At 38.0% G+C, this 13,367-nt stretch overlaps 1 protein-coding gene across 2 annotated transcripts in view; it reads left to right on the top strand.

Annotated features, from left to right (window-relative positions):
* Nucleotides 1-9,886: 9,886 nt before the first annotated feature.
* Cdon (cell adhesion associated, oncogene regulated) overlaps nt 9,887-13,367 on the top strand; it is a 96,193-nt gene continuing 92,712 nt past the window's right edge. Inside the window, exon 1 of one of the 2 annotated variants that reach the window (XM_071616845.1) lies at nt 9,887-10,209. The gene's annotated coding sequence lies outside the window, so the exon portion shown is untranslated. Of the gene's footprint in view, nt 10,240-13,367 lie in introns of both variants that reach the window. The other variant, XM_027945526.2, reaches the window with a different exon arrangement.

The raw sequence follows: 13,367 nt of genomic DNA, 5'->3' as shown, positions 1-13,367 counted from the left end.
ATGTGTTTGGAAGAATTCCTTCCTTTTCTACTTCATGGAATAATTTGAAGATGATTGGTATTGGTTCTTCTTTAAAGATTTAGTAGAACTTGACTGAGAATCCCTCCAATCCTGGGCTTTTCTTTGCTGGTAGGCTTTTGATGACTTCTTCAATTTCCTTACTTGAAATTGGTCTGTTTAAATTTTCTATATTCTCCTGGTTCAATTTGGGTAGGTCATATGTCTCTAGGAATTCACTGATGTCTTCAAGACTTTCTAGCTTATTGGAGTATAAGTTTTCAAAATAGTTTCTGAAAATACTCTGTATTTCAGTAGTATCTGTGGTGATATATCATCACAGAGTTTAATGATTGGACTTTTTTCTGTTTTTCTTTGGGTTAGCTTAAAAAAAACAATTTTGTTTCTTCTTTCAAAGAACCAACTTTTTATTTTGATTTTTTTTGAATTTTTTAAAATCTCAATTTCATTGATTTTTGCTTTGATTTAAATTATTGACTATCTTTTATTGATTTTGGTGTAGATTTATTCTTTTTTTTTCCTAGGGCCTTGAAATGTAATGTTAGATTATTTATTTTGTATCTTTCTGTTCTTTTAATATATGAGCTCAATGCTATAAACTTTCCCCTTAAAATCATCTCTTAGTGTCCCAGAGATTTTGATATGTTGTATAATTATTTTCATTTACCTCTAAGTATTTTTCAAATTTTATCCCTGATTTCTTCTGTTATCCATTCATCATTCAGAAGTGAATTATTTAGTCTTCAGATGTTAGAGCAGTTAGCACTATCAAAGGACCTACAGATGTCCATGGACAGCCCTGTGTTCCAATTGGTTTTTCCTCACAGTGTCTCCTTCTTTCTATTTTTTATCTTATTGTTGATTTCTAATTTCATTCCATTATGACCTGATAGAATTCAGGGTATTAACTCTATTTTTTTCTGTTTTGCTTAGAGTTCTTTTGTGGCCTAAGATGTGGTCCGTTTTAGAAAATATTCCATGGGCTGCTAAGGAGAAAATGTATTCAGTCATTGATGGATTAAATATTCTACATATGACTTTTAAGTCTGAATTATTAATTGCATTTTTTAGTTCATATCTTCTTTATTAAGTTTTTGTTTGGAAGATTTATCTAGTCGTGAGAGAGGTATATTAAAGTCACCCAGTATTATTGTGTTGATTTTTGGTAATGAGAAAGGTTTGTTTGATGTATGTAGATGCTCATTGTTTGGGGCATAAATATTTATAATTATTTCTTCTTGTTGTGTGATTCCTTTAAACAGTATGAATTCCTTCTTTGTCTCTTCTGATTAACTTTAGTTTGAAATGAACTTTATGAGACTAGAAACCCCTGATTGTTTATGAGATCCATGTGAATGATGTTTTTTTTCCCAACCTCTCACCTTTAGTCTGTGGATGTATTTGTCTATGAGGTGAGTCTCTTGAAGACAGCACATTGTTGGTCTTGTTTTTCAGTCCAATCTGCCAGCTGATGTCTTTTGATTGATGAGTTTAGTCCATTTACATTCAATGTTATTGTTGAGAGATGATTTTTATTTCTTGTCATTTTGATTTGTTTCTAATTTTTAAGTTGAATTGGATTTTCCTTTGATTGACTATTCTTCTAATGTAGTTCCCGCTGCTGATTTTTATTTTTATTCTCCATTTCTTCTTCATGAAATACATAAATAGTCATTTTAAAAGACATTCTTTGTATACTTTTAAGGACTTTAAAAAACTATTTTTGGTTTAGATGACACAATGTCTTTATTATTTATTTTTATGTGATGCTGAGGATCAAACCCAGTGACTCAAATGTGCTAGGCAGGCACTCTACCACTGAGCTACAAACCCAGCCCTCCTTTTAAGAACTCTTTATGCAAACGGTCAGCAAGTACAAATATATATTTTTGATTTCTACCTCATAGAAAGTAGAATATAGTGTATATAACATTGACCTGTATTTACACCTCTTTATTTGTCTTTATTTTTCCATTTAATAAGAATACTCCAACAGCCATTCTTCAAGAACTTCCTTTTTTCAGCTGTGTAGTATTTTATTGTGTAGGTAAAGTTCTATTTTAAAGTATATATATATATATATTTTTTTTTTTAATTGACAAATAATTACTATGTATGTTTATAGGCTCATGTGATATTTTGATCTATGTATATATTGTAGAAAGATTCAATCAAGCAAATTAACATATCATCCACTTATTTTTTATCTGAGAATGTTAAAAATCTATTATTTTTTAATTCATACTTTGCAATTTTACATATTTCTAGAGTACAAATTGATGTTTCAAAATATTAATCAAATCAAGGTAGCAATTATTGATTCATTATGTTGAAAACATCCAAAAACCTCTCTTCTAGCCAAGTATGGTAGTGTACTCCTGTAATCTCAGTGACTTGGGAGGCTGATGCAGGAGGATCACAAGTTGGAGGCCAGCCTGGGCAACTTAATAAAACCCTTAGCAACTTAGTGAGCTCTTGTTATAGTTTAGCTATGAGGTACTCCCCAAAGCTTATGTGTGACATGCAAAAAAGTTTAGAGGTGAAATGATTAGATTATGAGAGTCTTAACCAAATCAATGTATTAATCTGCAAATAGGGATTAACTGGGTGTTGACTGCAGGCAGGTAGGGTGTGACTGGAGGAGGTGGGTGGTGGGGTGCCTTTGGGGTATATATTTTTTACCTGGTGAATGGAGACTGTCTGCTTCCTGGAGTGATGTCCAATTGCTTTCCTTCATTGCTCCTCTGCCATGATGTTCAGTCTCACCACTTGCCCTAAGGAATGGAACCAGCCATCTATGGACTGAGACCCCTGAAACTGTGAGTCCCCAAATAAACTTTTCCTCCTCTAAAAATTTTCTCATCAGGTCTTTTGGTCACAGAAACAAAATAATTGACTAAAACAGACCCTGTCTCAAAAAAATAAAATAAAATAAAATAAAAAAATAAAAGGGACTGGGATGTTGTTCAGTGTTAAAGCACCTGTGGGCTCAATCCTCTTTAACAAAAAACAAACAACTAAAAAACTCTTCTGAAATATGCAAGACCTTATTATTAATTAGTTACCCTCTTGTGTAATAGGACACCAGAACTTATTCCTCCTAATTTTCACTGAATGACCACTTTCTCCCCAGCCTCCTCTCCTCCCTCCCTTCCATAGTCTTTGGTGATCACTGTTCCACTCTCTAGTTCTATGACATCAACTTTATTTATTCCTGTCTCTTGGAACTTGTACCCTTTAGTCCACATCTTTTCTTTCCCTTTTCCCTTTTCTTTTCTCCCCTCCTACTCCAACCCCACCCTCTGGTGACCATCTTCCTATTCTCCATTTCTATGAGATGGACTTTTTTAGATAGCACATTTAAACAAAATCATATAGTCTTTGTCTTTCTATGTCTGGTTTATTTCACTCAGTATAATGTTCTCCAGTTCCATCCAGGTTGTTGTGAATGATAGGATTTCCTTTTTTTCTTTTTTGAAGGTTGTATTGTATTTTAGTGTGCATACATACCTACCACATTTTTCTTATTTGGACATTTATGTTGCTTTTTTCTCTTGACTGTTGTGAATAATGCTGAAATAAACACGAAGTGCAGGTATTTGCTCTACACAGTGATTTCAATTGCTTTGTATATATACCTAGAATTGACATTGCTGGGTGATTTGGTAATTTTATTTTTCCTTAATAATATCCATATTGAATGGTATTTATTTGACCATAATGGCAAAGGAAACAGAAACTGTTTTTCTTAAAATTTTTGAATAGATAATATTTGCAACATAGTATTAGTTTTTTTTGTATGAAATAAAACATAAGTAGATTTAACAGGATAACTTATTTTGATTAAAATTGCTTTAGTAAGGCTTTATTTTGTTACAAAGTGAATCAGAGATTATAATTTGAAGCAGTTTTTCATAGAAAGTTTCATTTTCTAAATTTAAAAATTCCCATGTTCTTTCCCCCAAATTCATAGTGAGCATTCACAAAAAGTATATACAAATATTTATGAGCCAGTGATACAGCAAACTTTAAAAACTTGAACAGCAAAATCTTACAACTAAAGCTCAAGCATCACATTTATTTCCCTCAGATATGAGCGATTTCAATAAAAAAGAAGAAACCCACTAGGTTTTCCTTTTGGATAGTCTCAATCAATATGTAGAATTCACATTTTTTGAGGACAGTTTCATTAATCCACTACCACACTCTTTGCCTTGGTTTCAGACGTTCAGTCCATGATTGGCTGACTCGGTAGCTCTTGGCCCAAGGAGAGGCAGTAGAGAGAGCTGTAATTCTAATTTTGCTTTTTTTGAGGAACCTTTATACTGTTTCCTGTAATGGCACATGTAAACTTACATGCTCACCAATATGTTCAAGCATTCCCTTTTCTTCAAATCCTTGTCAATACTGTTATAATGTCTTCTTGATAATAGGCATTCTAACAGGTGTAAGCTGTGGTTTTAATTTTCATTTTCTGGATGATTAGAGATATTAAGCGTTTTATTTTTTAAATGTCTTGGCTATTCATGTATCTTCTTTTGAGAAATGTGTTTGACTACATTTCTAATTTTAAGATCAGATTATTTACTTGATATTGAGTTGTTTTGGGATATTAGCTTCTTCCCAGATATGTGGTTTGCAAATACTTTCTCCCAATACATGGATTATTTCTTCACTCCCTTGTTTCCTTTGCTGTACAGATGCTTTTTAGTTTGACTCTATTCCATTTGTCTACTTTTACTTTTGTCGCCTGTGATTTTAGAGTCCTGTCCAAGAAATTGTTGTCCAGACCAAATGCATGGAGCTTCCTCCTGTTTTCTTCTAGTAGTTTTGCATTTGGGGGTCTTTAGTTTTAGTCTTTTATCCATTTTGAGTGGATGTTGTGTGTAGTGTGATGTTAGTATATGTGGATATAGAATAATGTATCCCATTCTTCTGCAGGTGTATATTCAATTTCCCCAATATTATTCATTTTTAAATTAATTTTTAAATTTATATATGACAGAAGAATGCATTATAATTCTTATTACACATATACAGCACAATTTTTCATATCTCTGGTTGTATACAAAGTATATTCACACCAATTCGTGTCTTCATACCTATACTTTGGATAATAATGTCCATCACATTCCACCATCATTTCTTCCCAATACTATTATTTTAAAAACTTTTCTTTTCCTATTATGTGTTTTTGGCATCTTTGTTGATTATCAATTGACCATAAATACATAGGTCTATTTCTAGGTTTTCTATCCTGTTCATTGGTCTGTGGTCTGTTTTTATGCTAGTACCATGCTGTTTCTGTTACATTAGCTATATAATATATGTTGAAGTCAGGGAGCGTGTTGCCTTTCTCCAGCTTTCTTTTTTTCTTGCTCAAGTTTTTTTTTTTTTTTTAATATTTGAGTCTTTTCTACTTCCACATGATTTTTTTCTATTTCTGTGAAAAATGACACTGGAATTTTGAAAGGAATTGCATTAAATCTGTAAATTGCTTTGGGTAGTATGGGCATTTGAATAATTAATATTGTTCAAATAATTCTTCCAGTCCATGAATGGAATTTCTTTCCATTTGTGTCTTATTCAATGTCCTTCATCAATGTTCTGAGTTTTTGCTGCACAGATCTTTCACCTTCTTGATCTGAAGCTGAGATCACTTACCCTAAAATATTTTTTATGCTATTGTAAATGGGGTTTTCTTATTTATCTTTTTGATAATTCGTTGTTAGTGTATAGAGAGGCTACTGATTTTTGTCTATTAACTTTTTTCACCTGTAACCTTATACTGTTACTTATTTTATACATATACAAAGGACTGAACTTTCCAAAGCTTTATTTAAACTTATTATGTTCTAAAATTTTCTAATAGAGAGACTAAGGCAAGATTTACGTCAATCACAGGCAAATGTGAGGGCTAAGGAAAACAGGTCAGGAAGGTTTGGGAAACAAATGCAAGGTGATGTGTTGCCATGCTGGCCAATACTTTTTGACCAGTCATAAGAGACACAGCTGGCCCCTGAATAGGTGCTCCTGTTTGGCCATGAGGGATATTTTCAGATAAGCTGCAAGGAAACCATGCCTTGGAACAGTCCATGGAGGAAGGAAGAAGGAATTTCTGTTGCCCTTCTCAAATTTTAACACACCTATATATATGGGTTGTATTATTTGTCCTTCTCAGCAGATTCTGGGGAAGCTAGATCTCAAGCTTTGCAGTGTTTAGAAATTGTGGGAAGAGCTCAGAGTGGGTCCCTACAGTAGCTGAGTGTCACAGAGACAGGAGGGGCCATGAGAGTCTGAGGGGGCCCATAAGATATATTTAACACAAGTATTCCCTTGTATCTCTTAATTTAGTTAATTACACCTAAAAAGCTTTACAATTGATCAATCCATCTAGATTGATGATAAAAATGTTCTTTTTGTGGGGAGACATTAATGCATAGCAAGAATCCAGCCTCTAGTTCTAAACTACCTGGGTTTGAATACCAGCTCTGACACTGAGTGGCTGTGTGACTCTAGTCGAGGCATTTCATATTTTGATACCTCAGTTTTCTCATTTGTAACATGAGACTAATACTTAAAATCATACTTGACACCTAGTAAGAACTACACGAGCAATAAAATTACTATAGCTAGCTTTGAATATATTATTATTGTTATTATTATTATATTTGGCTTTTATTAGCCCAGCACTGTATTAAGTGCTTGATACCTATAAGTTCAATTAATCTCCCGGCAGCCGTATGAAGTAGGCTGTACTGTGAATCCTATGAGAGGTATTATTAGCATTCCTATTCTACAAGGTAGTTTTGCTCTACTACATGCTCCCACCATGAGTTGCTGCCTCACCACAGGTCCAAACAATGGTGCCCACCAATCATAGGCTGAAACCTCCAACATTATGAGCCAAGGTAAACCTTTTATCTTTGTAAATTGATTTTCTCAGGTATTTATTATTGAGATATAAAGCCAACTAACATAATTTGGATGCCTTTAAATATATATCTCCAGCTTAGACTTATTTATCTAGTAGAATCCTGGGCTTAGATGTTCCATAGGCATCTCAAATTCAAAAGGTTAGAATTGAACACAGTTTTGTTTCCATAAAACATGTATGTTCTTTTTTTTTTAATATGTATGTTCTGTTGGGAATTACTCTATTCTCAGATAAGACTGGTGTAGGGAGTGTGACAACCATTCACCTTAGCTACCAGGCTATTGTCATCCTTGATTTTCTCTCTTCTTTATCTTCCACATGCATTAGTTTACAAGTCCTGTCAACATTTTATCTCATTTCTGGTATTTTCCCCTCCTCTCTGCCCTTATTGCTAATGCCCTAGTTTGGTTTCTTGACTGAATTAGACTGCCTGGACTGCTTCAAAAGTCCATTTTCTGTTGCTAATAATGTCAAACAACAGACTAGGTAAGTTATAAAGAAAAATTATTTATTTTGACTCACAGTTCTAGAGGTGTAAATTCTAGGGGTCTTGTCTGCTGGTGGCCTTCTTGCTAGCAGAGTCCAAGGCAGCACAGGATATTGCATGGCAAGAGTCAGGAGTATGCGGGTGTGTATGTATCTCTCTGGTCTGTCTCCCTCTTCTTAGAAAGCCACTGGAGATGAGGGGGCTCCAGTCTAATGACCTTATCTAATTCTTATCATTTCCCAAAGATCCCACCTCTAAACACCATAGTTGGATTAATTTTTCATCCTCCTACTACCTCATATCCAAACCATAGCAAGAATCTTTCAAATACTTTTACCTTTGGCTTGGCTTCCTCAAATCTAGCCTCATCATTGATGCCAAGTTGTACTTCTAAATACAAATCTGGCTAAATAACACTTCTACTTAAAACTATGCATTGACTACCCATTGCCTAAGAATAAAGTTCTATCTTCTTGGCATGACCTCCATGGACATCTAACACCTGGCTTCAGCTGCTTTCTGCAGTGCCTTCACTTAACAATCCCTGCCAGGCTCCTTAAACTTCAGTCACAAAAAAGGGCTTGCAGTTCTTTTGAGTTGCCTTTTTTCTGGCCTTCATTCCTTTATTAATAATACCTTCTCTGCCCAATTTTTCTATTCCTTCACCTTATCTGGCTAATTTCTTCTATCCTTTTAGACTTAGTACATGAATCACATCTTTGGGGAAGTCTTTTTTTTTTTTTTTTTTGTCATGGGTGACAACAAAACAAAACAAAACAAAAAACCCTGGAGATGTACTTACCCATTTATATGTCTGTGTCACAATTAGATTGCAGGTTCTCTGAAGTTTGTGGCTGGGCATTATTTTCTCTACATATGCCTGTGCCTATCAGTGGCATACAGTAGGTACTTTTAACTAAATTTTGAACAAATGAATGAATAAATCATTAATGAAAAGCTATTTTATATCTGAAAATATTTCACTTACCAAATAAGGCAGAGGAAGAATAATCAGTGTTAATGAAAAAGATTTCTTCTCAGGTTGGTTATGAGTAGCAGCAGGCATAGTGATATTTGAATGGCACTGTGAGATCTGGAGGTACTCAAAGTTAATTGAGTCCCAAGAGAAAAACCTGGAAGTCTCTGTTAGTAGAGCTGCTGTCATAGGGGATGGCTAGAATTTTTATATAGTACCACAAGAAACCTAGCAAGACTTCCACGTGCACAAAACTCTCAGTTCAGTTAAGCCTTCTATGTTTATAGGAAGTCTTATTTTCTGAATGAAAAATCATTTGTTACACCTTGTTAAGTTAATAACATACAGGTTCTTTGTCTGAATATGTTAAAAAAAAAAAAAGGAGCAGTGGAGCAAGCCACAATTACAATTCTTTTTTCTTCTCTTACATGGATTTTTCTTTCCAGGGCTTTCATGAAGACCCTGAATCTAGCTGCAGCAAAAAGACAAGACAGAATGGTTATTTCTCCTGAAGCGAATTTATGAACTTCAGGTATCATTCGGGTTCCTTGTGTAGTTAAACTAATAGTAAGTAATAATAATGGTAGAAAAGAAAGTGAACAGCTGATAATAACTATTATAATTATATAGAAGTTACTATTCTTGGATGTCCACCGAATGGCAGGTGCTAATTACAAAGTACATTTATGTTTCGAAACAACCTTCTAAATAGAAATTATTTTTCCATTTTTCAACTTGAGCAACTAAAGTTCCAAAAGCTCCAACAATTTGGGGGTAGGTCCAAGGAACGAACTGGGAAGACTGTGGGGCCAAAGGCCATTGCTGGTGTAACCACTCTTCAAGAAAATTTGTTACCTGCTAGCGCGTATGTGATGGCAGGGCGGATTAGTTGGATAATCCGATGCAGCTAAGAAACTAAATGTCCAAAGTGGTGAAAAGGCGAAGCAACTAAGCACTGTAGGAAGGTACAATCATAAGACACACAGCCTCCAGCTAAGAGCCTAGAAAAGGGACGGACTAGGTGGCTGGCTCCACCGAGAACTTAGGTAGGAGGACGAGGGGCGGGGCCTGGGCGGGAACTCCAGGGAACGTGCAGACCATTTGTGTACTGCCCAGAAATGCCGCCTGCCCCGGGAACGTAAAGGTGAGGGGAAGTGAGTGTAGACATTGTAAACATCTCGGTGACTTTTTGAGGCAGCTCATCCTCAGCTGTGCTACACCAAAGAAAAGCTTCTTTTATGCTCGCCTGAGGTGGCTTTCTGGTACAGCAAGCAAACAGGTGACGGGGAGAAGGACGGACGCAAAGGACGCCATCCCCCCTTGGCGTATTGGTATGGCCCATCCCCCGCCGCTGATCTGGCAGGCTGCGCGCGCACCCCGCGGCGGGGCGCGGGCCGGCGGGGAGCTGTGGCCTCCGCTGCCCGCCTCCGTCGGCAACCGGGTTGCCTCCTCCCGCTCCTCGCGTGCTCCTCTCCGGCCCAGCGCCCGTCAGCTTGCGCGTCCGCGCTGGTGGGGAGGAGCGCGCAGCGGGGGCGCGCTGTGGTGACTCCGCCCCCCAGCTCCCCTCCCCTGAGTCCCGGAGCCCGGCTAGCGCGGCTCGGTGTGAGGAGACTGGGGACCCCGCGCCCGCGCGCCCGCCCCAGTGCCCCCGCCCCGGCGTGCGAGGTGCCGCGCCCTCCTGCTGCCCTGCCTGGTGCATGGAGGGGCCTGTTCGGATCGCAGCCGCCAACGCCGCCAGCGCTCTGGGGGATGACCTGGGGGTGGCTTTCGGAGCCGGCTGCCGCGCAAGAGGTCTGGGGGCTTAGCCAGCCCAGCCGAGAGGTGCGGGGGCGGGGGTCCCGTGGCTGGGTCGGAGAATGGGGTGAACTGGGGAGACCGGGCTTGGGGGCCACGCCGCTTGGGAGCGGGATGTCTTGGGGAAAGTCAGGCCAGCGTGCCTTGGAGGGCGTGGGGGTTCTGGACTGCTTACGGGGTTGGACAGGGCAGCTGATGGGTGCCCAGCGGGGAGCTCCGTGGTTCCCAGTCCTTAGACAGTCCGAGCCCACATCGTGGAAGGAGGCGGGGTGAGGTGTCAGTGACTTGATGAAATCTGTCTTTGACGATGATCCGCTGGGGCAGGTGGGATGCAGTGTTAGTGAGGGGCGCCAGCGCATTTTCCCAAGGGAGTCGGGTCCATCGTCTCTCTCCATCCCTGCAGAGTGCTGGCGAGAGACAGTGATTTATGTTTAGGGAGAAGCAAGAGAAATTTCCTGCACAATGTATCTTTCTCTGCCTTCACAGACTCAGTGACTTCCCAGCCCCAGGGAGTGTATTTTTCCTTCTTCTCTGTAAAGCATTCTGTGGATTGCATTATCATTTGCTAAATACATTACAGCTCGCTATTTATTTCAGTCTGCAGCTTCCAGACCTTTGTTGCTTTTTCTCCACATCTAGGAATTCCAGTAATAAATCACCGAGGGGGATAGATAGACTCTTTTGCCCTTCCCTTCATTGTTCTCCCTAACCCCACCAAATCAGGTGGAAGACTGTCCGAAAGGAGCCGCAGAATGCGCCTGCCTTCCCTGGTGGGGACGACAGAGGGTGGCAGGTGCTTTAAGGGCAGGCTGCTCTTCATTTGGGATCTAGAGTTTAGGGAGCCTCATTAACAGAATGTCAGCCTTTGTGTCCTAAATCAGACACCTTGAAAAACAGGAGGTTGAACTAAAAGGCAATATGAGATTTATTCTCAGGCCATTGCCAGGAAAGATGAAAGAGGACAAGTTAGTTAATTCTGATTCCATGCCTCACTGATACCATAACTCTCAGATTCCCAACTGACATTTGGCATACCTAATGGACAGTGTCTGCAAGAAGAAGGTGGAGTGGGGACTGGAAAACATAATGTTATTTTTTTCTCCCTTAGTGTAATTCTAGTCATTCTATTACATTTTATAGCTCTTTTTCTTCTAGTAGTCTATTTTTAGCTGAAAATGGGTGGGGGCAGTTTAGCTTTTAGGATAAAATGAAAGAAAACCTTCAGAAAATTTCTGGAAATTTTAAATTAGTGCTCAACTAGAAAGAATTCTTAGGAACCTAGAGAGGCACCAAATACTGTAGTCTCTGTTATGCACATGTTGAAATAAACTGCCACATACTTTAAGTTATATGAGAAGGATGGAGAAAACCTGTTTCATTTTGTAAAGACATGCTCTGGATGAGTGTTCTGCAGTGTGTGGAGCAGAAACATTTATATTTCTATAAAACACACATACACAAATGTATATTGTTTAACTTTCATGGAAAAACTCGGATATAGTATTTGGGAAATCTGTCTTTGTTTGAATAGTTTAGTCAACCAAGAAAATCACTACTAGAGGTAGTGTGCTATTGTTTGTATAGTAACTCACTTGGGATGCTTTGATTGATTGCTACGGCTCTCATCAACCTACTCTTCTGTGCAAAGTACTTAAACAGCTTTGACTCTCAAACAGAAAGTAGAAAGAACCCTTAGGACTTGGAGCATTATGATCTAGCTTGTGTGGGTTACCCTCAAATTACGTCTTCTACTTTGCCTTCTTTGCAGGTGGTTTGACTTTAGTTCACTTTAGGACAGGCCTGCCCCCAACCCCCTCATGAAGGTATATATGGATTTGGGCATTTTGTAGGAATAGAAACTCGTATTATAGGACTTTGCTCTAAAGAGGTCAGGTAAAATTTAATAAGTAGCTCATATGTTTTCCTCTTATTTTTCTGCTTTGCTTGAATACTTTCATGGCTTTCTAGACTATTTCATAAATGATTTTGTCAAAATGTGAATTGAGGTGAAATTTTTCTTCTCTAGAGATGTTTCTTTTGTGAACATAAAGACTGAAATTTGATGATTGCTTCTAAATAAAATGCTGGGGAAATGATTTCAGCAATTAAACTATCTTAGTAAAATCATGAAGGGAATAGAAAATAAAAAATAATGAATGCGAAAATTTGTTGTTTTAAGGCATAATTACATTAGCTAACCCTCTATGATAGCATTGATACTATGCAGAAGTATGGATAAGACAACACATTAGAAGTGTAGGTGAATTGTCTACTAAGTAAGCTTTCTTTAGACAAATGATCTTACTACTTAATACAAACTAATTAGGTGAGAAATAGAATTTGGAGACTGCTTGATAAATGAATTACTTTGAAGGACTTGCTTTACAGTGTTTTATGGATTGGTGCTTTTTTCAGGAAATCTTATGAACTTGGATTGAATTAGAAAATGTTTTATAGTTTTTACTTAAGATTTTATATTGTATGTAAACATTCTCTGTGATAAGTTTTTGTTGTGTATTTGGCTCAAGTTCACTGATTCAAGAGTATGATGGGTGAGGAAGGCTTACCTGATTGTTCCCTGTTAAAATCAAGAGATGGTATATGAAATATACTTAATGTCACTTTAAAAATATTATATTACAATGAAATGAAAAACTGGTTTGTTGGTTTTTCTTTCTTTCTTTTTTTAATCCCTCGAGTTTTTTCTCATTGTTTGTGCTCCTTCCCTCCATTGTCAGGCTTAAAACATACAGTATCATTGTCATCTGTCCCCTGAATAATGGTCCTGAGGTGATATTATTAATGTGGCTTTTTAAAATCAAACTAATTATACTTGCCTAAAAGAGCCACATGTGTGTGATTCTAGCTGCCTGGTGCCTTTTGAGAGCCCTGGAGACAAGCTAGTGAATAGAGCTGAAAATTCATTCTGTATTTGATTAAATGGAACAGACTCGCTGCTCCTTACCCCAGCAGGGGCTATGAGATCTCTTGATCCCCGAAGCGGCTCCAAGACCCTGGGAATTCCATTAGCGAGCACCTGAGGAATTTCTGCCCTGCAGTGCCTTTTTTGAATGTGTGTATGTGTGTGTGTAGAGAGGGAGTAGAGCTGAGTGGCGAGGGCGGGGGTGGGATGGCGGGGCGGAGAGAAGGCTGCA

This window comes from Marmota flaviventris, chromosome 9 (assembly GCF_047511675.1).
Source record: "Marmota flaviventris isolate mMarFla1 chromosome 9, mMarFla1.hap1, whole genome shotgun sequence".
In the NCBI taxonomy this organism is placed as follows: Eukaryota; Metazoa; Chordata; class Mammalia; order Rodentia; family Sciuridae; genus Marmota; species Marmota flaviventris.
Note: the sequence above shows the minus strand (reverse complement) of the source record. Positions and strands in the feature narration are given on the sequence as shown.